The following is a 27573-nucleotide window of genomic DNA, read 5'->3' on the forward strand; positions in this document are numbered from 1 at the left end:
AGTCCCATAGTTCTCTGAGCCATTTTTGAATGTCGTAAATGTAAACTATACTATAAATAAAAATACGAACATATCCCAAGCCACCGAGGCTTCCTTGCAGAAAATAATGGTCAGTCCCCGTATGACACCAAAGTTTAGCTTTATTCTGTTGGGATTAGACGATGTCATGTAATAATTACCAACATTCCGCAGCAGTATCAAAAAAGTTGTTTGCCTTCTATGGAAAAATTAACCAGCATTATTAACGTTCTTGTTACATTGTGACAGACGTGCACTTCATTCAGCATTCACTGCTCGTATTTCATATTTCTAATCCCAGCATTCTGGTATTCGGTAAAATAATAATTCAGGCCCTCTTAATAATTTCTATGGGTTGCCTCATTTATTTGACGATATTTACAGTTTGTCTCACACTGATCAGTCTGATGATCTTGGCGCTAAGAATTTTCTTTATTTATGGGCGAGCGCAGCAGTGTGCCTAGCAGACATGATGGTTTCCCGTTTCCCATCCTTTTTCCGATTGCCAGGGTAGCATGTGGTGTCGTTTAAACGTTCAGTTTCTCCTATTCTCAGTTCCCCAACCGGCCTTATCAACCTTGTAACTGCTATTTCTGCTCGATTTTAACGTCGCGAGGTCGCCTCCCTGTGAGATTCCGGCCCTCTGATTGGCCAGTTCACTTGCGCGCCCGTTTTTCGCGGGTGGGCGCCAACCGCCCTCCGCGGGTGGATAGTGGACAAAGGGGCAGTAGGTCAGTTCTAGTGTGACCGTGCCTGAGGCTGGAAGGCTGCTTCCAGGAGATGAAGTTTCGGTAAGCATGAGCGCCGACGTGCACTGTAGGTTCGCGCCCTGCGGCCCGGAGGGAACCTTATAGGTCATTTTACCGATGTGCGTTCCTTAAATTACGGTTTACGCAATTTTTCCGGGTTATAAGACTGTAAGTTTTGCGTGTACAGTTGGGCATAATGAGCGCGATGTGTTAGTTAGTCACCGTAGTTTGCAGTTCGGCACTAAAGTGTATACTTTCATACTTACTTTTCCGCATCGTCTGGCAGTATCTCTTTCAGTTCTCGCGTGAAAAATCTGACTCAGAATTTAGGTCTTCCTAGCTTGAAAACTTGTGCACTTTGTCCTACGCCACGTGGTGAGTGTCCGGCGCCCTATCATGTTTCGTTAACGTAGACTGAGAGCCTGTATGAATAGTTTCGCTTCTTGCCGGTTTTGTTCCTTTAGTACCCCCAGTAGCATCTTTCTTAGTCCTTGGCTGATTCATGGTGGCGGTCGTTGCATGCCTGCAACCCCTTCCTTTAGTAAATTGAACTCCATTTGATAACACGGTCTAAGGCGCTGCAGTCGTGGACTGTGCGGCTGGTCCCGGCGGAGGTTCCAGTCCTCCCTCGGGCATGGATGTGTGTTTGTCCTTAGGATAATTTAGGTTAAGTAGTGTGCAAGCTTAGCGACTGATGACCTTAGCAGTTAAGTCCCATAAGATTTCACACACATTTGAACATTAACAGTCGCTGTCTCACTACGTGAGCAAAATTACATTCATTACTGTCAGAGTCTGTCAGTGGTGAAAAAGTTACATAAATGCTTGCTTTTGTTGCATATATATGCTAACGGTCTTGCCACAGTGATAACACCGGTTCCCGTCAGATCACGAAGTTGAGCGCTGTCGGGCTGGGCTAGCACTTGGGTGGGTCTGCCGGGCGCTGTTGGCAAGTGAGGTGCACTCAGCCCTTGCGACGCAAACTGAGGAGCTGCTCGATTGACAAGTAGCGGCTCCGGTTTCGTAAACTGACATACGGCCGGGAGAGCGGTGTGCTGACCACCTGACCCTCCATATCCGCATCCAGTGACGCCTGTGGGTTGAAGGTGACACGGCGGCCAGTCGGTACCGTTGAGCCTTCCGAGGCCTGTTCGGTCGGAGTTTAGTTTGACATTTTGTGCAGTTATGAGCATTTGAGGGCACGTGCTTCATGTATCACAATGATTTAAGTTTGCTATACTGTAATGGAGGCTACTCATCGAGTGTCAGTGCCAATAAGTTCAGTACAACCGGGAGATGAGCTATGACATTAAATCACACATTCTCGATCTCTTCAGAGGCGCCTTACAGCGTGATCTGCTTCGATATTTAAGTCTGTCGTGGACGGGTACAAACTGTTTCATACACTTGGATATGAAAACTTTGCATATTTTTTCCTAATCGCCATAAATCACAGGTAAGTGTTTAAACAGCTTCTGGAAATGACAACTGACCACCCCCACTTTTCGGAGACATAGATTTGTGTTAAATATGTAAAAGATATCACGTCACTTTTGAGAAATATTCTTACTAATAAATGTTCTAAATTAAGGAACAACGGCCTTGTAAACAGTAATATACTTAAGTTGTTTTAATTTTCCAAATATTTGCAGATTTATGTGTCGTGGTGTCTTTTCTTTCATAGTGTATCAGTTTAGTAAAAATGGGGCACAGAGGGCAATGTGCATGAATTTTCCACAGATTACAAATGAAACGAACCTTGAGCAAGTTGACCTACTTATGGTATGTAATTCCTTATAGCTTCTAATGTATTTATTTTTGGTTACTGCACTAGGGCCCCAAAATTAAAAAACTACATTTTTTACACAGCATTCATGGAAAGACTATTTTGCTTCACAGAACTTCCTTCAACTTTGTTTTACCAAATTCTCTTATTGCTGAAAGTTTCCTATCAAACGTCATTCTATACAAAGTGTAACGTAACGATTTCTACAGCTGCTGTTTCATTCTAGATGTATTTGAGGCACAAACTATAGTATTTTCGAGCAGCAGAATAAATATTTAACATTTACTGTACTAAGGGTAACCATAACCGTGTCCTTTCGTTACATTTACAGAGAAATATATATCCTACGCTATTTGAATGTCATTTCCTACGTGTGAAGAAAATGAGAGCTCACCGAGAACCTCAGATAGTACAAAAATAAATATAACTTATTTATAGGCAGTTTCAAACACAATGCCACTATGCTGAAATGACAGTAGAGAACAGCTGGTGTTCTATTAACATCTAGCACTCAGCGTTCGTCAATCAATTAACAGCTCGCACGTTTATTGATTAAGTAATTTTAAGCGATGTGGTCGACAACTGTGAGCAGTGGAGAGGCGTCAGTGCGTGGGGCCAGCAGAGCAGTTAAGAACGCAATACGAAACACAGCAGACTAACAGTCAACGCATCACGGTCGTCAGACGTAAGTAATAACTATTCTGGGCACTGCAGTATCATTTGCGTTCCACACAGACTATAATGGAAATGTGAGGACAGTTACGAATGGGACTAGTGATACAGAAAAAGTGAATACCAATGCTGAGATAGCACTGTCCCACTGGCTAACACTAATGTACGTAATATCGAACGTAAAGACTATGTAGGCGAAAGTATTATAACATAATATACTTTTCAGATTTTCGCCCCTAGTCAGCCCTGCAATAGAAGTTTAATATATTTTCTTATTCCCTTCTTAAATCATGGCATTCACTTTTTACGTGATGTAGTGTTCTTCTGAAACTACAAAAACTACTCCAGAAAATTTAAGTTTTGCATATTGTGAAAACATGTTACAATGTATGACATAATCATGTACCTAGAAACAAAAATTATTTCAATTTAAAAAGCGTTGCAATTGAGAAAATCTTCCCAGAATGAAATAGCAGCTGTAGCCATCGTTACGTTACACTCTGTATAGAACGACGTTTGATAGGAAACTTACAGCAATAAGAGAAATTAGTAAAACAAACTTGAAGGAACTTCTGTGAAGCAAAATAGTTTAGCTGTATTTTAGGCACAAATTAGAGTCTTTTCAAGGAGTAGAATAAATATTTAACATGAAAGACTGAAGAAGTGCAGTATGGCTTGACTTCCCACATGTTATGTATGTTGTTGTTGTGGTCTTCAGTCCTGAGACTGGTTTGATGCAGCTCTCCATGCTACTCTATCCTGTGCAAACTTCTTCATCTCCCAGTACCTACTGCAACCTACATCTGCTTCGTGAATTCATCTCTTGGTCTCCCTCTACGATGTTTACCCTCCACGCTGCCCTCCAATACTAAATTTGTGATGATGCCTCAGAACACGTCCTCTTCTTGTCAAGTTGTGCTACAAACTCCTCTTCTCCCCAATTCTATTCAATACCTCCTCATTAGTTATGTGATCTACCCATCTAATCTTCAGCATCATACTGTAGCACCACATTTTGAAAACTTCTATTCTCTTCTTGTCCAAACTATTTATCGTCCATGTTTCACTTCCATACATGGCTACACTTCATACAAATACTTTAACAAATGACTTCCTGACGCTTAAATCTATACTCGATGTTAACAAATTTCTCTTCTTCAGAAATGCTTTCCTTGTAATTGCCAGTCTACATTTTATATCCTCTGTACTTCGACCATCATCAGTTATTTTGCTCCCAAAATAGCAAAACTCCTTTACTACTTTAAGTACCTCATTTCCTAATCTAATTCCCTCAGTTTCACCCGACTCAATTCGACTACACTCCATTATCCTCGTTTTGCTTTTGTTGATGTTCATGTTATATCCTCCTCTCAAGACGTTGTCCATTCCGTTCAACTGCTCTTCGAAGTCCTTTGCTGTCTCTGACACAATTACATTGTCATCGGCGAACCTCAAAGTTTTTATTTCTTCTCCATGGATTTTAATACGTACTCCGAATTTTTTCTTTTGTTTCTGCTGTGTCTAGACAAGACAGTCTAGACACAAGGGAGGTAGCCGAAAGGGCACGCGTCAACTCAAGCCGTCTTGCGTTAAGTCTGGAACAGGATACGTTATGAATGCTATAAAGAAAAGAACGGAGCTTCTCGTATACTTAACTTTTATTCACTTCTGCGGTACATCGCTCTTGATAATACAAGGGAGACTCTCTCCAGTTATGGTTAATGGCGCCTTGCTAGGTCGTAGCCATGGACTTAGCTGAAGGCTATTCTAACGGTCTCTCGGCAAATGAGAGAAAGGCTTCGTACGTGTAGTAGCTAGCAATGTCGTCCGTACAACTGGGGCGAGTGCTAGTCAGTCTCTCGAGACCTGCCGTGTGGTGGCGCTCGATCTGCGATCCTGACAGTGGCGACACGCGGGTCCGACATGTACTAATGGACCGCGGCCGATTTAAAGCTACCACCTAGCAAGTGTGGTGTCTAGCAGTGACACCACAGTTTCCTTTACTGCTAGCTTAATATACAGATTGAATAACATCGTGAAGAAGCTACAACCCTGTCTCACTTCCTTCCCAACCACTGCTTCCCTTTCATGCCCCTCAACTCTTATAACTGCAGTCTGGTTTCTGTACAAATTGTAAATAGCCTTTCGCTCCCTGTATTTGACCCCTGCCTCCTTCATAATTTGTAACAGAGTATTCCAGTCAACGTTGTCAGAAGCTTTCTCTTAATCTACAAATGCTAGAAATGTAGGCTTGCGTTTCCTTAACCTGTCGTCTAAGATAAGTCATAGGGTCAGTATTGCCTCACGTGTTCCAACATTTCTACGGAATCCAAGCTGATCTTCTCCGAGGTCGGCTTCTACCAGTTCTGTAAAGAATTCGTGTGAGTATTTTGCAGCCGTGGCTTATTAAACTGATAGTCCGGAAATTTTCATATCTGTCAACCCCTGCTTTCTTTGGGATTGGAATTATTATATTCTTCATCAAGTCTGAGGGTATTTCACCAGTCTTTCATCTTGCTCACCAGGTGGTAGAGTTTTGTCAAGGCTGGCTCTTCCAAGGATGGTTCTAATGGAATGTTGTCTACTCCCGTGGCCTTTTTTCGACTTAGGTCTTTCAGTGCTCTGTCAAACTCTTCACGCAGTATCATATCTCCCATTTCATCAACATCTACATCCTCTTCCATTTCCATAATATTGTCCTCAGGTACATCGCCCTTGTATAAGACCCTCTATATACTCCTTCAACCTTTCTGCTTTCCCTTCTTTGCTTAGAACTGGGTTTCCACCTGAGCTCTTGATATTCATGCAAGTGGTTCTCTTTTCTCCAAAGGTCTCTTTAATTTTCCTGTAGGCAGTATCTATCTTACCCTTAGCGATATACACCTCTACATCCTTACATTTGTCCTCCAGCCATCCCTGCCAAGCCATTTTGCACTTCTTGTCGAGATGATTTTTAGACGTTTGTATTCCTTTTTGCCTGTTACATTTACTGCATTTTTGTATTTTGTAAATTCGGTATCTATTCTTTTACCCAAGGATTTCTATTAGCCCTCGTCTTTTTACCTATTTGATCCTCTGCTGCCTTCACTATTTCATCTCTCAAAGCTATCCATTCTTCTTCTACTGTATTTCTTTGCCCCATTCTTGTCAATCGTTCCCTTATGCTCTCCCTGAAAGTCTCTACAACCTCTGGTTCTGTCAGTTTATCCAGGTACCACCGCCTTAAATTCCCACCTTTTTGTAGTTTCTTTAGCTAAACAATAGATTGTGGTCAGAGTCCACATCTGCCCCTGGAAATGTCTTACAATTTAAAACCTGGTTCCTTAATCTTCATCCTACCATTATATAATCTATCTGAGACCTTCTAGTATCTCCAGGCTTCTTCCGTGTATACAACCTTCTTTTATGATTCTTGAACCACGTGTTAGCTATGATTAAGTTATGCTCTCTGCAAAATTCTACCAGGTGGCTTCCTCTTTCATTCCTTACCCCCCCCCCCCCTTCCATATTCACCTACTACGTTTCCTTCTCTTCCTTTTCCTACTATCGAATTCCAGTCACCCATGATAATTAAATATTCGTCTCCCTTCACTATCTGAATAATTTCTTTTATCTCGTCATACATTTCACCAATATCTTCGTCATCTGCGGAGGTAGTCGGCATATAAACTTGTACTAGTGCGATAGGCGTGGGCTTCGTATCTATCCTGGCCACAATAATGCGTTCACTATGCCGTTTTTAGTAGTTTACCCGCATTCCTATTTTTTTATTATGTTATGTAAGTAGTCTTAAAACTTTATAGCACCGGTATTACCTACCATAAAGTTCTGTACAAGAAGAATTAACAATACATTAGAAACAGCTTTAATATATTAATGTAGTACGTGAAATATTTAGAAATGCTGCAGGAAACACAACCTTGTGTTTCACAACAACACAAAACTCTAGAAAATTGCGAAAACCGCTTCTGGCAATCCCTGCAGTGCGTTCCTTGATATGACTCTAAAATCAGCCCCATAATGAAGTACCAAACCAAAAAGTGATGTGTTCTTACAACACTCCGTCCTACAACAAAAATTACGAAGGAGCAAGTGTACTTAGGCAAAAAAGTAACAGAAATGGGGTCAATGAGCAAGTGTACTTAGGCAAAAAAGTAAATAGAAAAGGAGCCAATGAGGACAAGTTGGGACAGTAAGAAAAATTTATTCCAATTAACAGCTGAATTAGAGACATTTTCATTTATATTTACGTTCTACTTCCGGAATACCTATCCCACTGTGTGTCTAAGCCTAATCGTGCAGTTTATTAAATCAATGATCCTCCTCTGCAAAGTGAATTTTGTAATTATTTTCTCCAAAAATACTACATACAGCAGTAAACACAGCTTAACAAAAAGTGTACATAAATGTAAAAAATCCTATTTAATTCGGAATACATTGAAGTGAAAGTAATTTATAAGTAAAGTAAAAAGACAAGTGAAAGTGATAAGATTTTTATAAAATTTTCACACCTGTTGACTTCTGCAGCTTGCGGTATGTTCAGAATTATGGTTTTGCTGCACCTTTTAAATAGCGTGTGTTTTTAATGAACGTCCACCTTTAAACAACCAGGAACGGTAGAATAAACGAAGAGTGGATATCGATGTAGCGAAGCATAATCCTGTGGTCGGTGAAATGTTCAAGCATGAGAAATGGTGATAGGAAGAGTGACGAAACACAACATCACAACGCACACTGCGAGGGACAGTCACGGTTTAAACAGTGAAGTGTTTCAGATTGTTAAGCATGCATAGCACTGCAGGGTATCTACAGCTCATTTTACTCGGTTGTTTCGGGTGTCAAATAATATTTTATAGTATGGACCTGATGCACATCTTACATTGCGACAGTCTCTACATGTCTTGAGTTTTGCAGTAACGAGTGGGGAAATCTTGTACATCTGCAGCCACTACGTTACTGGTTGCAGATATTACCACTATACAACATTTTAGCGTACACCTGGCATGTATAGTCCTCCAGTTAGGAGCACAGTTCCGTATGTCTCGAGGTAGTGTAGCTGTGAATGGGTTTTATACATATTGTGTTTGCATCCAACTTACTTACATTTCATTTAACATTACAGGTATAATTATAATTGTCACACATCCTTGCATCACACTACCCTGCTTCTAACTACTTATGCTACTGTTGTGGAAATGAATCGCACGATACATAAGGCACTTCACTATTCGCCGAGTGTTTCTCCTGTATTTGATACACTTGTGTTTATGAACGTGTTCGTAGTCATAGGTACGCGTGTGTCTTAACATTTACTCCCTCACGATCGTCGCAACAAATATGTACTCACACCACTATGTCATAGACATTTACGCTGTCGCATACCTCCTGTCCTCTGTCATCTCTTTGAACTGTGTCTCTGTCGCTGTAGCTAATGTACTTTCTAAAAATGTGTTTTTCGTTCGCATATAATATTTTTGGTTATAAGGCTCTGTAACGTAAAGGATTAAGTATACTTAACGAATGTTTCATCCTGAGTGGGATTTCTTCTAGCTTTCCGTTGGAGTCTGAACCACATGCTCAGGCGAACCTAAGCTGCCATAGCCAGACGATGCTAATTCTTACTCAATACAAATGTTGTAGATATGGTCTACGTTGTGTATCACAATAGCGAATATAAACAAGTTTTCATTGCTCTTAAGGTACGCAATTTAAGAACTGTTTAAGGAACCTGTCCTCAAAGCCTGTAAGGAAGTTACACCCTGTAGTGACTGCTAAGACTGCACTGTTAAATATGTAGTGTAGTGGAGTCACAGACAACGACTGTTAGAAAGCCGAGAAAATTCTGTAATGAATAAAAGAAACCATACCCAGAGAAGTGCCCCCTCTTCTCCTCCCTTGTGGGTATTTACGCTTTCAGCAGTCGCATAAGACATGCTTAGATGACTATTTCTTCCACTTCGCCCTCCTTTACGCGTCGTAACATTGCAGCCAGTAAGAAATTTCATATATTAAATCCGGCATATTTCTGCGGGTGAAGACACAAGCACAAAACTTAAATTAGTTGATCGTTCGTAATATGATGTCTAATTATACAAACTGTCTTGCAATTCAGCACCGCTGCATCACCATTCACTGTAATTTGTTTTGTGCTTCCGTTTCAGATGCAGTCGACCGTTGCATACAGAGCTCCGCCTCCCGGCGTTATTGTGCCTCTGCTGTTGGATATCAGACCATTCCTTTTGATGTGTAAGGTTTTTGGCTTGATGCCATTCTCAGTTGACGTTAGCAATGCTACTCTCAAGAGGACAAGAACGGAGTTCTCTGTTTGTATGACTGTCAGTGTTTTACATATCATATTTAGTAGTGCAGTTCTCCTTTACGTCATTTCTAGTGTATCTACAAACACTCTGATTCAGAATGTTCTATTATTTTGTACCTTCGTCTATAACGCCCTGCCAGTCGTCTCCATTGTACATGACGCTTTATATAGCAAGAGCGAATTTGAAAATGTGCTACGCCTAATATCACTGTGTGATAACAACCTCATAATCAGTGGTGTACCTGTTCCCATGTCATATGCGAAGTATGTGAAGCTACTGTTACACCTCTTTCTTTTATTTCTCATGGTGAATTGTATTTATGTAATTCAGGCTACGGAAGACTTTCGGCTGATTTTAATACCTCTTTTACATGTAAATAACGCAACTATTAACTATATGCAGCTTTTAAGATTTGCTGGTCTGCAGCTACTCCTGAAGCAGAGACTGAAAAGTATCAACTGCTGTCTGTCCGCCTGGAGTGCCAGTAAAGAGAGGAGAAGCCTCGGATATCTATTGCGCTGCCAACAAAGCCCGCACTGTAGTAATCATTACACAGCCAACGACTCTGCAACATTCCCGTCTTTTGCTGTACATTCTCTCAGGCGGGCGTACGTGGCACTCTGCGACCTGTCAACAGTTGTAATCAGCATTCATGAGAAATTCCTAGTGCTGATAGTGACAGTTGCATTTCTAACGACGATGATAATGATCTGTAGTACGGTCGTAAAGGAAAATTTATTTCACCTAAATGTAAGCCTCACGTTAGCTATGTATTTTACACTGTTTGTGCAAGTAGGCTCCGTGTCGCTGGTGCTCCTACCGTCCCACTGTGTGACGTCAGAGGCGCGCCGCACTGCCCGCCTGGCGTCCGCGCTGCTGCTGAGGTACAGCCCTGGCAGCAGGGGTGTCCACCACGAGCTGACGCTGCTAGCGCGCCACACGCTCCCCAGGCGACCCGCCGCCACGTTGCTGGGCGCTCTTACTCTGGACCTGCGCCTCTACGCCGTGTACTTCTCTGTTGTCGTCACATATGCGACTACATTGCTGTCTTACAGATAGAAAATATACTTCTGTGTTTGCAGAACCGATTCTGAATTTATATTTCTGAAAGCTTAATTCATGCTTGAAAGTCGTAGCTGATACCAAACAGCACAAAAAAAAAAAAAAAAAAAAGAAATTATAAGTTCTTGAACTTCGCTGAAACTGCTTCGGCTCCAGCATAAAACACAGAAATTTCGCAGAGCTTGGTAGGTGTTTATTTTTATCCTCTATAGAATAGGCTTCATCATGATTCTTTCTGGAGAACTGCACGTGAAATAATGAAGACGATAACACATTTAAATACCAAAAATATATAAGAACAGTAGTAACTCAAGATGTATTAATTACTAATTTATTTGGTAATTCTTCATTGGTGTGGCCATATTGTCCGTGGTAGCTTTATAATTACCGCGAGGATATTAATTCCGCCTTCCCAACTATAAGGAAATACGTATTTTTGGTAAAACAAACACCACTGGTGAAGACGGCAGAATTACACGTAACATACGGTACATATTTAATCAGAAACATGCAAATAAATAGTGGTAGTGCTACACATTGTTGCGTTTAACATTAAAAAAGTACACAGTTTCGGAAATCAATGTACATTAGGGCCGGCCGCGGTGGTCTCGCGGTTCTAGGCGCGCAGTCCGGAACCGTGCGACTGCTACGGTCGCAGGTTCGAATCCTGCCTCGGGCATGGATGTGTGTGATGTCCTTATGTTAGTTAGGTTTAAGTAGTTCTAAGTTCTAGGGGACTTATGACCACAGCAGTTGAGTCCCATAGTGCTCAGAGCCATTTGAACCATTTTGTACATTAGGCAAAGCAGACAGCCGTTCCTAATATGAGCGAAAATCGCAGCATGAAATGACATAAGCGAAAGTCAACATTTTTTCGAACGGATTGTTTTTCGATCCAGAAAGCGAGGCAGAAAGTAAAAATTTTTCATTACAGGCTAACGATGAAGTTTCATTTCAACAAAACGAAACGCGTTTGGTGACAAAAACAAGCACTTTCATGTTGTTGCAAAAACGGAATTAAAATACCCTCTCTATTGTTGTGATAATTTAATGTAAGTAATTAAGTCGTAACGACCTTTCCAGTTCGACTGAGAAGTGTCGCTAGAACCCCTTACACATCCACCATACAGTACCGATGTGTGCTCACGCGATTTCCACGGTTCGGAGACCTGAATAAAGACACTTCTGACCTTAGATTTCGTCTAGTGAATAGATGCACACTTGGGTCAGTCGTGGTTTCGTAGGCAACCGCTTTCATTTTTCCATGAAGTCATTGACCGTCTTGCCTCACTGTGGGGTAAATCTGTTAACAATCATGACGACTGCCTTTAGTTTACTTACTTTTTCTCCATGTGTCTCCTTTTCATTTGATTGCCCCTAATACATGCAGGAAATATTATGTACGAACTTTATGCATTTTTCTCACGGCTTACGTACTGTCCACTTTTCCCTATCTAAGGGGGTGACTAGGCCAGTGCCTGACAATATTTCCATACAGCTAATTAGTAGGGCGTGGATGTTTGCTAAGCTAAAAATCACCATAACAAACAAAAAATCTACTGTTATGGCAAAATCTAACATACATATGCACAATGAGATGGAGTATGATGTAAGATAATTAGTGCAAAGTAAAATTTCTGTTGTAAAATAAATTTGTAATTGTAAGTTCGGTTCGGTTGTTTGGGGGGAAGAGACCAAACAGCGAGGTCATTGGTCTCATCGGATTATGGAAGGATGTCGGCTGTGCCCTTTCAGAGGAACCATCCCAGCATTTGCCTGGAGCGATTTAGGGAAATCACGGAAAACCTAAATCAGGATGGCTGGACGCGGGATTGAAGCGTCGTCCTCCCGAATGCCAGTCCAGTGTGCTAGCCACTAAGCCACCACGCTCGGTATGTATTTGTGAGTCAGTTTATGATAATGAACTATTAATTTAAGAATAAAATGCATAACAGTATTAAAATAATATAAGGAATTAGGTACTTTAGTATGCCTTTTGTAAATGTTATCAGAACATGGTGTATTTTTTCTACTTTATTTATATTTTATTTATTTTGTTTCTGTTCATCATTTTTTTACTCGAGTTTGTGACGTCTGAGTAAATGCATACCTTTTGCAAACTTTAAAATAAAAAAGATATCGTTTTGTCAGGTAACAAAGTACTGTACTTCGAAGAACTTCTTTCTACTATATCTGACAATAAGGAGCGTGGTTAAAACGAACAATATCGTTAATGTAAATATAAGTGATGAAAACACAGTTTTTCACCCAACGACGTCACAGAAATGGAACACAGTGTATGATACTCTCAGTTTAGTTTTATAACAACTTTTCCATTTCCTCTTACATTTCTCTTCCCACTTTACCACAAACAGCTTCTAATTTCTTCACAATGTAATTTCCCTTTTCTCTTTGCTACATTTTTGGCACACCTGAGCTTCGAAGCAGTTAACGCAGCAGGAACAAATTAAAATTTTGATGTAATATACGAGAGGTAGCCTGATATTTCACCGTTAGACATTAAGTCTTGGACTAGTCCAGCTGAAGCGGCTTCGCTGATGTAGAATGAATTAATGATGCTTCTCACAGCGGCGACGTTCTGGTGATAATAGTTGCAGACAACAATCCAGGACTGCCATATTGTCAAATAGGGACATAATGGTAAGGAAATGTCGGGACCTAAAAACTTAAATGGTGCATCACTTGTAGGGGCTTTCTAAAACACCTTTTCGACGCACCAAATAAGTATGTCAACACCACTGAACTTACTAGAAAACTCATCTGAAACTCTGTGTAAAATGTGAACTACATATTGTCATGATTAGCGGTTTCGAACCATATGGCACCTATATATCTATTGAACAATTTACTTATATTGGAAAAAACTAAGTATCTCTAAATGATCAAAGTTTATTAGAAAATTTTTCACTTTGACCATCTTCTTCAAACATTCCCACAATGACATCTACAATATATCATTCCACAGTCGGTGATTTCATTATTTGATAACCAATTTTTTATTTTCTGATTTGTTGTATTGTTGTTCCGTAACTCGGGCTAACGTAGACCTTCATTAATGTTGAAGAATCAAAAAGAAATTTTCATGCGTATCTTTCTAACAATTCTCCGGATGGTGGGTTTTACAAGTTTTTCATAGAATTGTAATGAAATTTGCGGGATATCACTAGGAACATTTACTGTATTGTTTTTCCGGTTTCTATCTGTTGTACTTCTCAGTTATGTTTTTTTTGCTGCCACATACTACTGAATGTTAAAAGACTTTAGTGTGTGTGAAATATTATGGGACTTAACTGCTAAGGTCATCAGTCCCTAAGCTTACACACTACTTAATTTAAATTATCCTAGGGACTAACACACACACCTATTTACGAGGGAGGACTCGAACATCAGCCGGGACCAGCCGCACAGTCCACGACTGCAGCGCCTTAGACCGCTCGGCTAAAAGACTTTTCTTTAGTTACTCTTACGTTGCACACTTTACAATATAACATTTTACTATCAGTCGGAAATACCTCCTGTATCAACTGAGACACGCTATGTTGCAAATTTTATTTGAAGACTTTGCTTCACTTTAGGTATTTTCTTTTAATTATGCTGCGCACACTTCCAACTGCAAAAGTATTGAATAACAAGATGGCACACTTGTCCTCTATCCAGGGTCAAGAATGGCTTAAGCAAGAAACTGTTCATAGGGAAACAATAGGTTACACAAACTCACTTTTGCGGAAAGGGGAAGTCCATATTTTGAGATCAAACGAAATAGAGAAGGAGAGTACATATTTGCCATTGTCCATGAGACAAAATGAGATACACTATCTTGGGAAACGTAGCACAGAAGAAAGAAATAGCATGAGGAAACTTCTTTGCTTATCGAGTGTGAAGGTATAACAAACTGGACCACTTGTTAACTACAATGTGCTGTGTCAGAGAGAAATGCCCTTATATGCATTAATAAGACTTAACGAATTAACTTAATTTTTTCATAACAAGCTTTTGTATGTGTTTAAGAAACATGTAAGGCTTACAGAAAATACATGGCCCACCTTGAAAATACTAGCCTAGTTATTAGTATAAAATAGTGTATTTCGTTGCGGCCTGCGAACTGGAGTATTAATCTCTGCATGTCACTTACTGTAATTCATAATATCACTTTTCCGTTTCAAAAATGTAATTGATCTTTCTTGCCCCTATTATTCAATGAACCCATTCCTGAATCTTCTCAAAATATTTTTGGTACATACTGCATCTATTGTTTCCTAGGACTCCTTATTATATCGAGTTCGGTAAAAAAGTTAAATTCCTTTGCTGCCTTAGAGAAAGGCATCTTTCAGCGTCTCAAAAACATCCTATGCTTTTGCTTTGCTTTCTGGGCACGTATTCGAGATACATCGATGCCCTGGTAACAATGCCAAGCCCTTGCAGCTGACAATTTTTAATCGAAATTTTGTGTTAGGATAAATGGAATAGATATGGTTTTCAACAAAGTTTTTTAGTTAATTGAGAAACGTCGCGTATGTGATCGGGGATCGTATGACGGATAACAGCTTTGTGTGTAAAGATATTTCGAAACTCAGTTTGTTGTATTATGCTTGATACATGAAAGTAACTAACTTACTGGTAAACAGATTAAAAATGAATTGATAGGAAAAGTTAGCACCTTGGCCACTTTTCCCGATTGGATGCAAAGTCAGCGTTAACAGTTCACACAGCGAAAGAAGTAAGAAAGAACTTAATTTTTGTCCCTGGAGATGCTGTTTGAACACTGATATTTCAAATAAAGTACTGCTTTGTGAATGCGTGAAATAGCTAGAATGATATCAATGATTTACCACACGTTAGACAACTGTAAATCAGGAAATTTGTTTCTAAAAAGATAACGAACAAATTTCCTGTTTCAATTTCACTATCAACGATAATGACGATATTGGAACTAATCTAACTGCTTCTTACAAGGGAACCTCCCCATCGCACCCCCCTCAGATTTAGTTATAAGTTGGCACAGTGGATAGGCCTTGAAAAATTGAATACAGATCAATCGAGAAAACAGGAAGAAGTTGTGTGGAACTACGAAACAAAATAAGCAAAATATACAAACTGAGTAGGCCATGTGCAAGGTAGGCAACATCAAGGATAGTATGAGCTCAGGAGCGCCGTGGTCCCGTGGTTAGCGTGAGCAGCTGCCGAACGAGAGGTCCTTGGTTCAAGGCTACTGTCGAGTGAAAAGTTTAATAATTTATTTTCAGACAATTATCAAAGTTCAGGCACTCACACATAATGAAATTCGCTCTCCAAAATTCCAGGATATGTTCAGATTTGCTTGGACATATGCAGCATTTGACGGTCTACACACGGAAAAATTTGAATACGTTAAAAACAAATGTTTTCACAGGGCACAGGGAAAACTGTGCGACTGTGAAAGTGTTGCATTCATTTGTTGCAGTTTATGTGACAAACTGCTATGTTTTCATCACTTTTTTGGGAGTGATTGTCACGTCCACAAGAAAACCTAAATCGGGTAAAGTAGAAGAATCTTTTTACCCATTCACCAAGTGTACAAGTTAGATGGGTCGATAACATATTCCTGTCATGTGACGCACATGCCGTCACCAGTGTCGTATAGAATATATCAGACGTGTTTTCCTGTGGAGGAATCTGTTGACCTATGACCTTGCGATCAAATGTTTTCGGTTCCCATTAGAGAGGCACGTCCTTTCGTCTACTAATCGCACGGTTTTGCGGTGCGGTCGCAAAACACAGAAACTAAACTTATTACAGTGAACAGAGACGTCAATGAACGAGCGGACAGATCAAAACTTCGCGAAAATAAGGAAAGTAATCTTTTCGCTCGAGGGAAAACTTGAACCAAGGACCTCTCGTACCGCAGCTGCTCACGCTAACCACGGGACCACGCCGCAGCTGAGCTCAGACTATCCTTGATGTTGCCTATCTTTCTCATGGACTACTCAGTTTGTATATTTTGCTTATTTTTTTCATAGTTCCACACCACTTCTACCTGTTTTCTCGATTGATCTGTGTTCAGTTTTTCGAGGCGTATCCACTGTGCCAACTTATAACTAAATCTGAGGGGGGTGCGATGGGGAGGTTCCCTTGTTAGCAGGCAGCAGCAGTGCTGAGGGCAAAAGATATGCGATTTCCATGGGTAATGTAAGTCAACAGGACAGTAATTGCAATACTTTTCATCGTTTACAATCACAATAAAAGAAAAGTAATGATGATACAATTTTCAATCAAAGTCTGGCATTATTGTATATAACATATTGTTTAACAGAACGGTACTGCAGCAGTGTACTAGGCGTACCCATCTGTTTCTGAACAGGTCATGAGAAGAGGAAGTGAATTATTAAAAATAAGAAATAGTAGATGTTTTTTAAAATAGAAGTACTGCTCTTCATATCCAAATAAAGAACAATGTTACAAGAACGGTAATAAATCTTTTTTGTTCCATAGAAGCTAAACACCATTTTTGATACATCTACGGAATGTTGATAATTATTACCTGACATCGTCTAATCGCAACAGAATAAAGCAAAATTTTGGTGCCATACGTGATTGACCATTATTCTCTGCAATGAAACCTAGGTGGCTTGGAACATGTTCGTATTTTTATTTATAGTATAGTTTACATTTATGAAGTTCTGTATATGAGGTTTAAATATTTCTGCCACTTTTTGTTCCTCCATGATGCAGTGCTGCAACTGTTTACAGCTTGTATATACAACGCCCTATACATAATCTAGTGGCTAACGTTGCTGGCTCGGCATCACGGGGTCCAGGGTTCGATTCCCAGCCGGATTGGGGATTTTTCTCTGTTCGGAGATTGGGTATTTGTCTTATCGTCATCATTTCATCATCATCATCATTATTATCATTCGTGGCAGTGGCTGGATTGGACTGTGTATAAAAGAAATTGGACTGTGCACAAAATTAGGACTTGGTACGGGCTCTGATGACCGTGCAGTTGAGCGCCCCACAAACCAAACATCATAACCTAAATATAAAATAAACAGTACAAGCAAAAATATTTATATGTTTCGGGCTACTGAAAATGCACTTTGCAGAATATAGGCGAAATGCGAACGGTACAAAAACTGTGTTTTGTTGTTAGTTTGTCCCAGAGTAATAATTATCAATGTATTGTAAGATTATATTGAAGACGATAGGACTTCAAAAGCTTAGGAGGTTCGCTTGATATATTTTTTATTTCGCTTCTGTGCAGAAAGCTTTTTGGGGTGGTCGAGATAAGTGAGAGGTCATTGTACACAAATCCCTGGTACTCCTCCTAGGAGACGTCAAGCGCATTTTCTCTGGATTTTCGAAACATATTTGCAATTTCGGTTTTGCGGTGTGTAGTGTATACTGCTCATAACGTCATTGATGCGATGCTTTTTGTCCATGGACAGCCGCACTGTCTTTCGCACTACAGACAAACTTATTTTTTTATAGGTGAGTTTTACGTACCGATTCGACAGAATTATCCTAAACTGGTCTTGGGCGGTATTCATCTTACCTATGTGTATTAACAGGAACACTAACCAGTACACTACCAGCGACAGCAGCGCCCTGTCCAGCAGAGCTGGTTAGTCGTTACTGGAGTACTGGTTATTCTTCACGTCTTAATGTCACTGTTAACACATGTCTGTAAAACGAATATCGGACTAGACTAATTTACGACCATTGCGTCGAATTTTGTTCTTACTGGCAAGAAAACAGACGTAGTCTCTCTACAATGGGCATCGCAAGATAGATGGGATAAGCAGTATTTGCTTGGGTTTTCACCAGCTGCACATTGCGGAAACGAAATTGTAAATATCTGCCAAAGCACCAGAGAAAATGCGTCTGACGACCACTCAGTATATATATACACGACAACCTTATAATGCGTTTCAAAATCGAGTGATAACGTACAATGTTGATACCCGCCGGAATGATAGGTACCTTACAATTTTTCACGCAAACAAATATTGACGGAGCTGTTGCTGCTTTTCATATTTCACGGTCGAATTTGGAAAGAAAGTAGAAGTACACAGTTCATATGTAACACATAAAATGTTTACATTTAAATATATCATAAAATACCTTTGTCCAAACAAAGCAAGTTTGACATAAAATATGCGAAAACTATGGACACCTCATGCGTTCTCTGGACTTTTCTTTAGTTTACGATTCCACATGTGTATATTTTATTCTAAAATAAGTAACTTATTAATATGAGACAAAACCATTACAGTAATTAATAACTGAGATCCCCAATAGCCAACGCAGGTCGAATAAATGAAAGTAGAGACTTTAAAAATAACCATCCTAAACAATGGTAATATAAAAAATGGATGTATTGACACTATTTCGTTTGTGTACACTAGACAAAACAAATGCTGTAGAGAACGGATTTTTTTTTCATCCGCCTTCTGACTGGTTTGTTGCGACCCGCCACGAATTTCTCTCCTGTTTTTTTTTTTTTTTTTGGTCATCAGTCTACTGACTGGTTTGATGCGGCCCGCCGCGAATTCCTTTCCTGTGCTAACCTCTTCATCTCAGAGTAGCACTTGCAACCTACGTCCTCAATTATTTGCTTGACATATTCCAATCTCTGTCTTCCTCTACAGTTTTTGCCCTCTACAGCTCCCTCTAGTACCATGGAAGTCATTCCCTCATGTCTTAGCAGATGTCCTATCATCCTGTCCCTTCTCCTTATCAGTGTTTTCCACATATTCCTTTCCTCTCCGATTCTGCGTAGAACCTCCTCATTCCTTACCTTATCAGTCCACCTAATTTTCAACATTCGTCTATAGCACCGTATCTGAAATGATTCGATTCTCTTCTGTTCCGGTTTTCCCACAGTCCATGTTTCACTACCATACAATGCTGTACTTCAGACGTACATCCTCAGAAATTTCTTCCTCAAATTAAGGACGGTATTTGATATTAGTAGACTTCTCTTGGCCAGAAATGCCCTTTTTGCCATAGCGAGTCTGCTTTTGATGTCCTCCTTGCTCCGTCCGTCATTGGTTATTTTACTGCCTAGGTAGCAGAATTCCTTAACTTCATTGACTTCGTGACCATCAATCCTGATGTTAAGATTCTCGATGTTCTCATTTCTACTACTTCTCATTAACTTCTTCTTTCTCCGATTTACTCTGAAACCATACTGTGTACTCATTAGACTGTTCATTCCGTTCAGAAGATCATTTAATTCTTCTTCACTTTCACTCACGATAGCAATGTCATCAGCGAATCGTATCACTGATATCCTTTCACCTTGTATTTTAATTCCACTCCTGAACCTTTCTTTTATTTCCATCATTGCTTCCTCGATGTACAGATTGAAGAGTAGGGGCGAAAGGCTACAGCCTTATCTTACACCCTTATTAATACGAGCACTTCGTTCTTGATCGTCCACTCTTATTATTCCCTCTTGGTTGTTGTACATATTGTATATGACCCGTCTCTCCCTATAGCTTACCCCTACTTTTTCAGAATCTCGAACAGTTTGCACCATTTTATATTGTCGAGCGCTTTTTCCAGGTCGACAAATCCTATGAAAGTGTCTTGATTTTTCTTTAGCCTTCCTTCCATTATTAGCCGTAACATCAGAATTGCCTCTCTCGTCCCTTTACTTTTCCTAAAGCCAAACTGATCGTCACCTAGCGCATTCTCAATTTTCTTTTCCATTCAAATGAAAGTAGAGACGTCTCCTGTATCAACCTCTTTATTTCAGAGTAGCACTTGCGACCTACGACCACAATTATTTGCTGGATTCACTCCAATATCTCTCTCCCTCTACAGTTTCTGCCCTCTACAGCTCTGTCTAGTACCATGGAAGTCATTCCCTGATTTCGTAACAGATGACCTATCATCCTGTCCCTTGCCCTTCTGAGTATTTTACACGTATTCCATTCCTCTCGGATTCTGCGCAGAATCTCTCGATTCCTTACCTTATCAGTACACCTAATTGTCAAGATTTGTCTGTAGTACCTCAAATGCTTCGATACCCTTCCCAGTTTTCCCTCAGTCCATGCTATGATCCAAACGTACATTTTAAGAAATTTCTTCCCAAAATTAAGGCTTTTATTTGATACTGGTAAGGTTCTCTTGGCCAGGAACGCCCTTTTTCACAGCGCTACTTTGCTTTAGATGCCTTCCTAGCTCCGTCCGTCATGGGTTACTTTGCTTCATCTACTTGGTGACCACCGGTGTTCTAATTTCTCCTACTTCTCATTACTTTCGTTTTTCTTCAATTTGCTCTCAGGCCATATTCCGTACACATTAGAATGTTCATTCCAGCAAATATAACTGTTGTTCACTTAGTAATGTCTTCAGTGAAACATATCCTTTCACCTTGAACTTTAATAACATGCCCGAACGTTTCTTTTGTTTCTATTATTGCTTTTTCGATGTATGGATTGAACAGTTTTAATCTGAGCACTTGGTTCTTGGTCTTCCACTCTTGTTACTCTCTTTTGGCCCTTATACATGTTGTATATTACCTGTCCCTCCCTATAACTTACCCGCATTTTTCACATAATTTCGAACGTCTTGCACCTTTTTACATTGTCGAACGCTTTCTCCAGGTCGACAATCCTATGAATGCGTCTTAATTTTTCTTTAGTCCTACCGTCACAAATGCTCCTTCGCTTCCTTTACCTTTCCTAAACCTTAATTGATCGTCAGCTAACACGTCCTCAATTTTCTTTCTGTTCTAATACTGCTGTTCAACTGCTGCATGTAACCAACCCCAATAAGTGGTAATTCGACGTGGTGGTAGAGATCATAGTTCCACACCATTTCTTCCTGTTTTCTCGATTGATCTGTATTCAGTTTTTCAAAGCGTATCCACTGTGCCAACTTATAACTAAATCTGAGGGGGGTGCGATGGGGAAGTTCCCTTGTAAGCAGCTGCGTCGACCACTACGCCATCCAGACAGAGTGGTCATCACGATTACACGGACTATCTTAGAACGCCTTCCGTCAGCTCCAAATTTTCAACTGATACCACACCCCACTGTTGTAGTGTCACTGCTCATTAGTCTCATTACTCGCGGTATCTCGCCATTCTCTTTAAGAGTTCGAGCTTCGTGTGTGTGTATGCTCTGAGGGGATCATTGGCCGTCATTCTCTTCATTTTATGTGTGGTGTCTGATCTTTTGAATAGACACACAGCAAGACCGAATTCTTACGGGAGTCGGGGAGATGCAGCGAGTAATCAGGCTAATAAGCAGAGGAACTGCATCACTGCTGTGTGGTATAAACTGAGAATTTGGGTCTGACGGGAGACATGCGGGGGTGGTCTGTGCGGTTGTGGTGACAACTGTGCCCGGATGGGGTAGCGGCCAGTGCATCTGCCTGGTAAGCAGCAGACCCAAGAACGAATTCCAGTCTGGCACACATTTTCAACTAGTCCTGTTGATATAATTCAATTCCAGCTGACGGCTAGTGACTTTAATTCCTTTGTATCTTAGTAAGAAGAAAACTTTACAGCAGAAAAGATACAACATGAGTCGCAGGGACCGTACTAATATAAAAGATTCTACAGTAGCAGAGTTCATAGGAGTTATGCGTATGAAAAGTGAGTGTTAAAAAAAATTCATTCTCGCATTCATTGAATTCGGTTTGAAATTTATCATTAGCGTACTGCTACATCAGTTGCCGCCCGTCTTCTATCAGACAGGCAAGTGCGGGAAGCTGCATAGGACAGTACCTCTGGAGTTTGCAGAATTGAAGGAAAGTACTGGTAAAAAGAAGTTCACAGAGAAGGCATGAGGCGTCTATGAATCCCTCAGACGATAAGACTTTTCTTCAAGTAAGACCCGATCTTTAGTCGTCAACATACAACTTCAGTTCATCAGTAAACTACTTAGTATTTTCTTTTGATTTCTATTAATCATCAGTAGTTGTTGCGTTCACCAGTTTTATTGAAGTAAGGCCTCTGCACTTGAATTCACAGTTGTTCAGGGAGAACCAACCAGTCTGCAAAGTTAAGTTAAAGGCGAAGTTGTAACTAACAGTATGAACTTACACAATGCTAGAAGAAGAGATACACTTAGATTGGCAGTGATTATCATATTGAAGTGGATGCTGCTGAAGTAATAGTTACTGAGAAGTCACAAATGATTGGGATATAACTGATGATTTTGAGGTATGTGTGAAACAACTAGATGCATTATAGCTAAAGAGAATGAGATAATATCAACATGACATTTTAGTTTAAATTCTGGGGAATATATGCTCTGCTGGAAAACTTGTCGTTTCACATAATCTAACTCTGTCCCAACAAATTTCAAAAAGATTTACAGAAACTAGCAGAACTAAAAATTGATAACATTTCTATGGACACATCAAGATTGTAAGGCCAGTGTGTAAATACTTGTGGTGAAGGTACAAGACTGGTAAATGAAAAGGCAATTGAAGGCATTAAAATGTTTGCGAAATACTTACTGGAAATCTGTATACAACCCAGTTGATTGACATGAAAACGTCATGTTTTCTCTAACATAGCAAACAGTTCCCAAGAAAAGCGTCACGAAATGGGTTGCATTAATTCCATTTCCTTCAAAGATGTATTAGCCATACTTGTTTCACTGCGTCTTGTAAAGTGCTCTATCGTTGTACATCCATGGACATTTAAAGTAAGTTCTGATCGTTTTATCTCTTTTAAATATTATGGAGATGTAGCTCGATATCCGAGCAGCTTATCTGTCTTCGTATTTTAGTAGAAATAACTGCTCTATCTGCAAAAAGTCTGGAGTTATAGTATTTCACTCGAGATATCTGCACCATCTGCGAAGGGTTTGAGTTTACTGTTATGTTGTGTGTCATATAATTAATACACGAAATGAACGACAACGGAGCTGACAAACATTTTTAAGTTTCTTTAAACGTGTAATTGATTATGATTTATAGAGTTGTTTGTTGTAGACGGAATGTGACGCAAATTTTCGAACATTAACGTCGCTTGACGGGACGCGATGCCGAACGAGTTAAAGTTTCAATGATTATTTTGCAATTTTATAACTAAGGTTACCTTCATCCGTAGCAAAAAACAAACATTTGTTTATTTATCCATCTACTATATCAGATGAAAAACTGTTGCTGTTATCGTTGTGCGCTGGCTCGAGCAATTGGTTTTCCTTAGTTACCAGTCACTGGAGTATTAGTTCTGTCGTGTTCCCAGTCTTCGTCAGTTTCTGATATATTGCCATTTTAATTAATTTCTAACCAAAACTGCTCAATGTTGTGAAATTCCCTGCCAGACAATTAACCTGTGGCAAGCCAAGATGTAAATGGTTGATATTCCCCCTGCTAGTGTGGCAAAGCAGATGCGGTGTCCCTGAAACCGTTGGGCTCATAGTATGTGCTTCATGTGCTGTATGCATACTTCGCTCAGAGCCTTACGAGGCAATGGAGAATCTGTCTGGGTGGGCCTTCGCTTCCATTGGTACTTGCGGGACAGAGACCAAAGCATCGAACTGCGAACGGCATCGGAGTACCATTGGTGTGTTTCAACTCCTAATAGGATAACAGAACTCATATAATAAGTAATGAGAAAAAAATATTATTAAACAGTGTGAATATGGCAACAGAATACACCCTACGTCTCATAATATATAATCGTAAAGAGAAAAGAAGACATGTTCAAAGAGTGTACGCCTGAGCCTAGCCACATCCCTCGTACAAATTTTCACTCCTCAGCAAACAACAAGACTGTTAGAAATCAACAGCCCAGCGGAATACGCTGTTGATACAGAACTGAAGAACAGTATCACAAATTAGGGATCACGCTGGGATACGATGGACGTACTGAAAGAGTAACTGAACAGGAAAAGGGATAATGTAATGACTGTGGGTTTTGATCCTGCACTGCATCAGCGAGGGCACGCTGCCAACGAAATGGCATGCCCAAGTACATTGTGTTCTGTGTTCCGTTCCGCTCCGTTTTAATATTTTGACATTCGCACTTCCGTGACGTGTAAGGGAAGAGCGTAGAACAACACAGTTACGCCTATAGTGGAAAATATTGAGAAAACTTGTAACTGCAAAGAAATCTCCAACTCTCTGCCAAATAATGGCCCACTGGTGACTCTTGTCAGTTTACTGGTCACAATTTTCGTTAAACAGTTTTCTTTTTCAGCGGCTTGTGCTTCACTAGGTTTCATATTCGTTGGCCTCCAAACATCGACAAAGAGATAACTGACCTGGATGGATGATAAGACAGACACACCTTCTCATATCACAACAGTTGTTAGTTTATCTTAGACGTTGTAGCTCTCGTACTTCCCCTGTAAAAGGGGATTTGTCCTCTCTTTTAGCTGACCAAGAGACGACTGCAGGACTGATTTATAACGTCTGTGGATTTTCTGGCCTCCACGCTAAATTAACAACCTGGAGGCTTTCGTGGATGACTCATCCTATTTCGGTCAAGTGATCAGCCAGCCACATGCATCTGCCTCAGTGCTTGATCACCTCCTTATTGAACTCAGACTCTATTTCAAGTAAATTTTTTCATGAACCGTCGTAGTAAAAATATTCATTGTGTGTATGTGTGCGTGTATTTGTGTTTGCGTATACGTTTATATTTGTCTGCACAGAATAAATTAATCGCTCTTATTAGATCGTATATGGGAGATGAAATCCTTGAAGTTGTGCGCTAAAGTAACAATCTTCACAATCAAATCAGGACGGTGGTCTACTGGCAAAGTGCATGCCTGGATATCGAAAGGTCGTGAGATCGAGTTCGGAAATGACTACTGAATATTTCAGTTTGGCCTTTTAGTGAACATAGCGTGATTCGGATTCAACGTTAAACTGTAGATCGCCTTTTCCCAGTAGAAAACGAGAGACGCAGTGAACTTCAGTTGAAAAGTTAGCACCAGACCAATGAGCCACAATGAATTGTTGTTATTATTACTATTAGTACACACTTGATAGGCCTTTATCAGACCACGCGAAGCATTTATAACTACTTGTTCTTCCAGTACTCTCTCATTCATTCGCTAGCGACCGTCTTCCTTTCTTCAGTCCACTTTGGTCTTTGAGCTTTAGGTGCTGTCTTCTCTGACATTACTACCCACCTGTGTATTTTGTGTCTATAGACGCTTTTGTCTGTAATGTCCGCTGAATCTACCTGTACAGTTTCCAGATAAATTTTGAGTTGCGGCATCCAATGTGTAGTGGTTTTGAGCCTCTGTATGTATCTATTCTGTTGGTGAGTCTGGTCTGTGGGAGTCTGCTGATGTGGTCGTAAAATTTTAGTTGTCTTTTTCTGATGCCCGCTGCCACGTTGGACAACTTCTCTGTGGTGTCTCTGGAGTGAAGCCTGTGTCCTTCGTCTGTGAGTTTTGGGCCAATAATATTCGTGATAATTTTTTTTCTGTGAGGATCTTCTCCAGATCGCTCATAGTATGTAGTGTCAGTGTCTCGCAGGATTATAGCACCTCAGGTTTGATTACAACATTATAGAGACGAATTTTGATGAAAGTGGACAGACATTTTTTGTTGTAGATACCCTGTGTTTTCTATAAGTCTCTCTTCATTTTCAGTAACCCGGTATTCTGCGTGATTCTCTCCTTTCCTGTGGGTCAATCACTTCCCCAAGGTATTTAAAATGTGTTACTCTGTTTATGTTGCCATATTTCGTGTTTAAATTCAGTATGTTGAATTACGTGCAGAAGAACTCTGTTTTTTGGAAGGAGATCTGTAGCTCCTCTTTTTCTGCGCACTCTTTGAGCACTGCTACCAGCCTGGTGGCACGGGCTTCCACAATGAATTATTATTATTATTATTATTATTCGTGCAAGAACGTGCACCAGTTTTGGTACGTCTGTAGTATTAGATTCACTGTTATATGGTTTATATGACAATGTAAATACTTATTTTAAGTCGCTGTTAACGAAGATTTTTCAGGCTGAACTAACTCCACTAGTGGCACTTAACAAGAAGATTGTAAGTGTACATTCCCCAGCTAATCATTAACTGCAGTAACACAATTCATCACTACAAGTTGTCTCTTGAACATAATTCAGTTACAGTACTTGACATTAGAATTTATTTCGCTTCGTTAAGTTAAAGAAGTCCCTTACATATGACTAGTTTTAACCTTTACACAGCTGTGTGCCGCAAACTTTTAGAGTCAGCAGGAAAAGAATGCTATACGTCATGGCAACTACTTACGTCGGCGATCTCATCGTGTATGAAGAACATTCAGGGTGCGTTAATCAGCTAATAGCGTATCGGCTTATTGATTGGGCAGCTAAAAACCGTCTGTTGGTCTATGGCACCAGCAGAACAGTTTATGCTTTAGTTTGAAAATCGGCAGACTGCACAAGCAACTCACAGACCAGTGCTCATTTCACGTAAGTAGCAACTTTTACGTAATTCATTGCTTGTTGTATTCAAAAGATAAAAGAACTAGGAGACTAGATGTTGGACGGGATAACGGCGAGTCACTAAGGGATACCACTGGTAATGCACGAAAGGGAAGAGACGTTTTCCAGAGAATTATGCAGTGGTTCTCTGCAAATCGATTCTCCCTAAATTTTGGAAGGAAAAACGCTGTATTTTGCTCTGAGACATATTCATATCAACAATTTGTGTTGTACATGAGAATTCAGTAAATAGGATGGACCGCTATCACTTTTTGTGTACATACTGACTGAAAACATGATCTGGAAGGAGTATATGAGTAATCTCCTCAAACAATTAGGTTGAGCTAATTTTTCTCGTCTTACTATTTACTGCCTTTCGATCAAACCAATTATCCTCATGAAATAATTGTGGAATAATTTTCTGTTTTAACTCAATACTTGGAAAAGGTAATGATTGCAAGAAAAGCCAACAGAAAGAATAATACGTGATGTTCAACCACGGACATTATGTATGTACCTACTGAAGGACCTGCGTCGTCACAATACACATATGCGCTAGTCAGATG

Source organism: Schistocerca nitens, chromosome 5 (assembly GCF_023898315.1).
Source record: "Schistocerca nitens isolate TAMUIC-IGC-003100 chromosome 5, iqSchNite1.1, whole genome shotgun sequence".
Taxonomy (NCBI): domain Eukaryota; kingdom Metazoa; phylum Arthropoda; class Insecta; order Orthoptera; family Acrididae; genus Schistocerca; species Schistocerca nitens.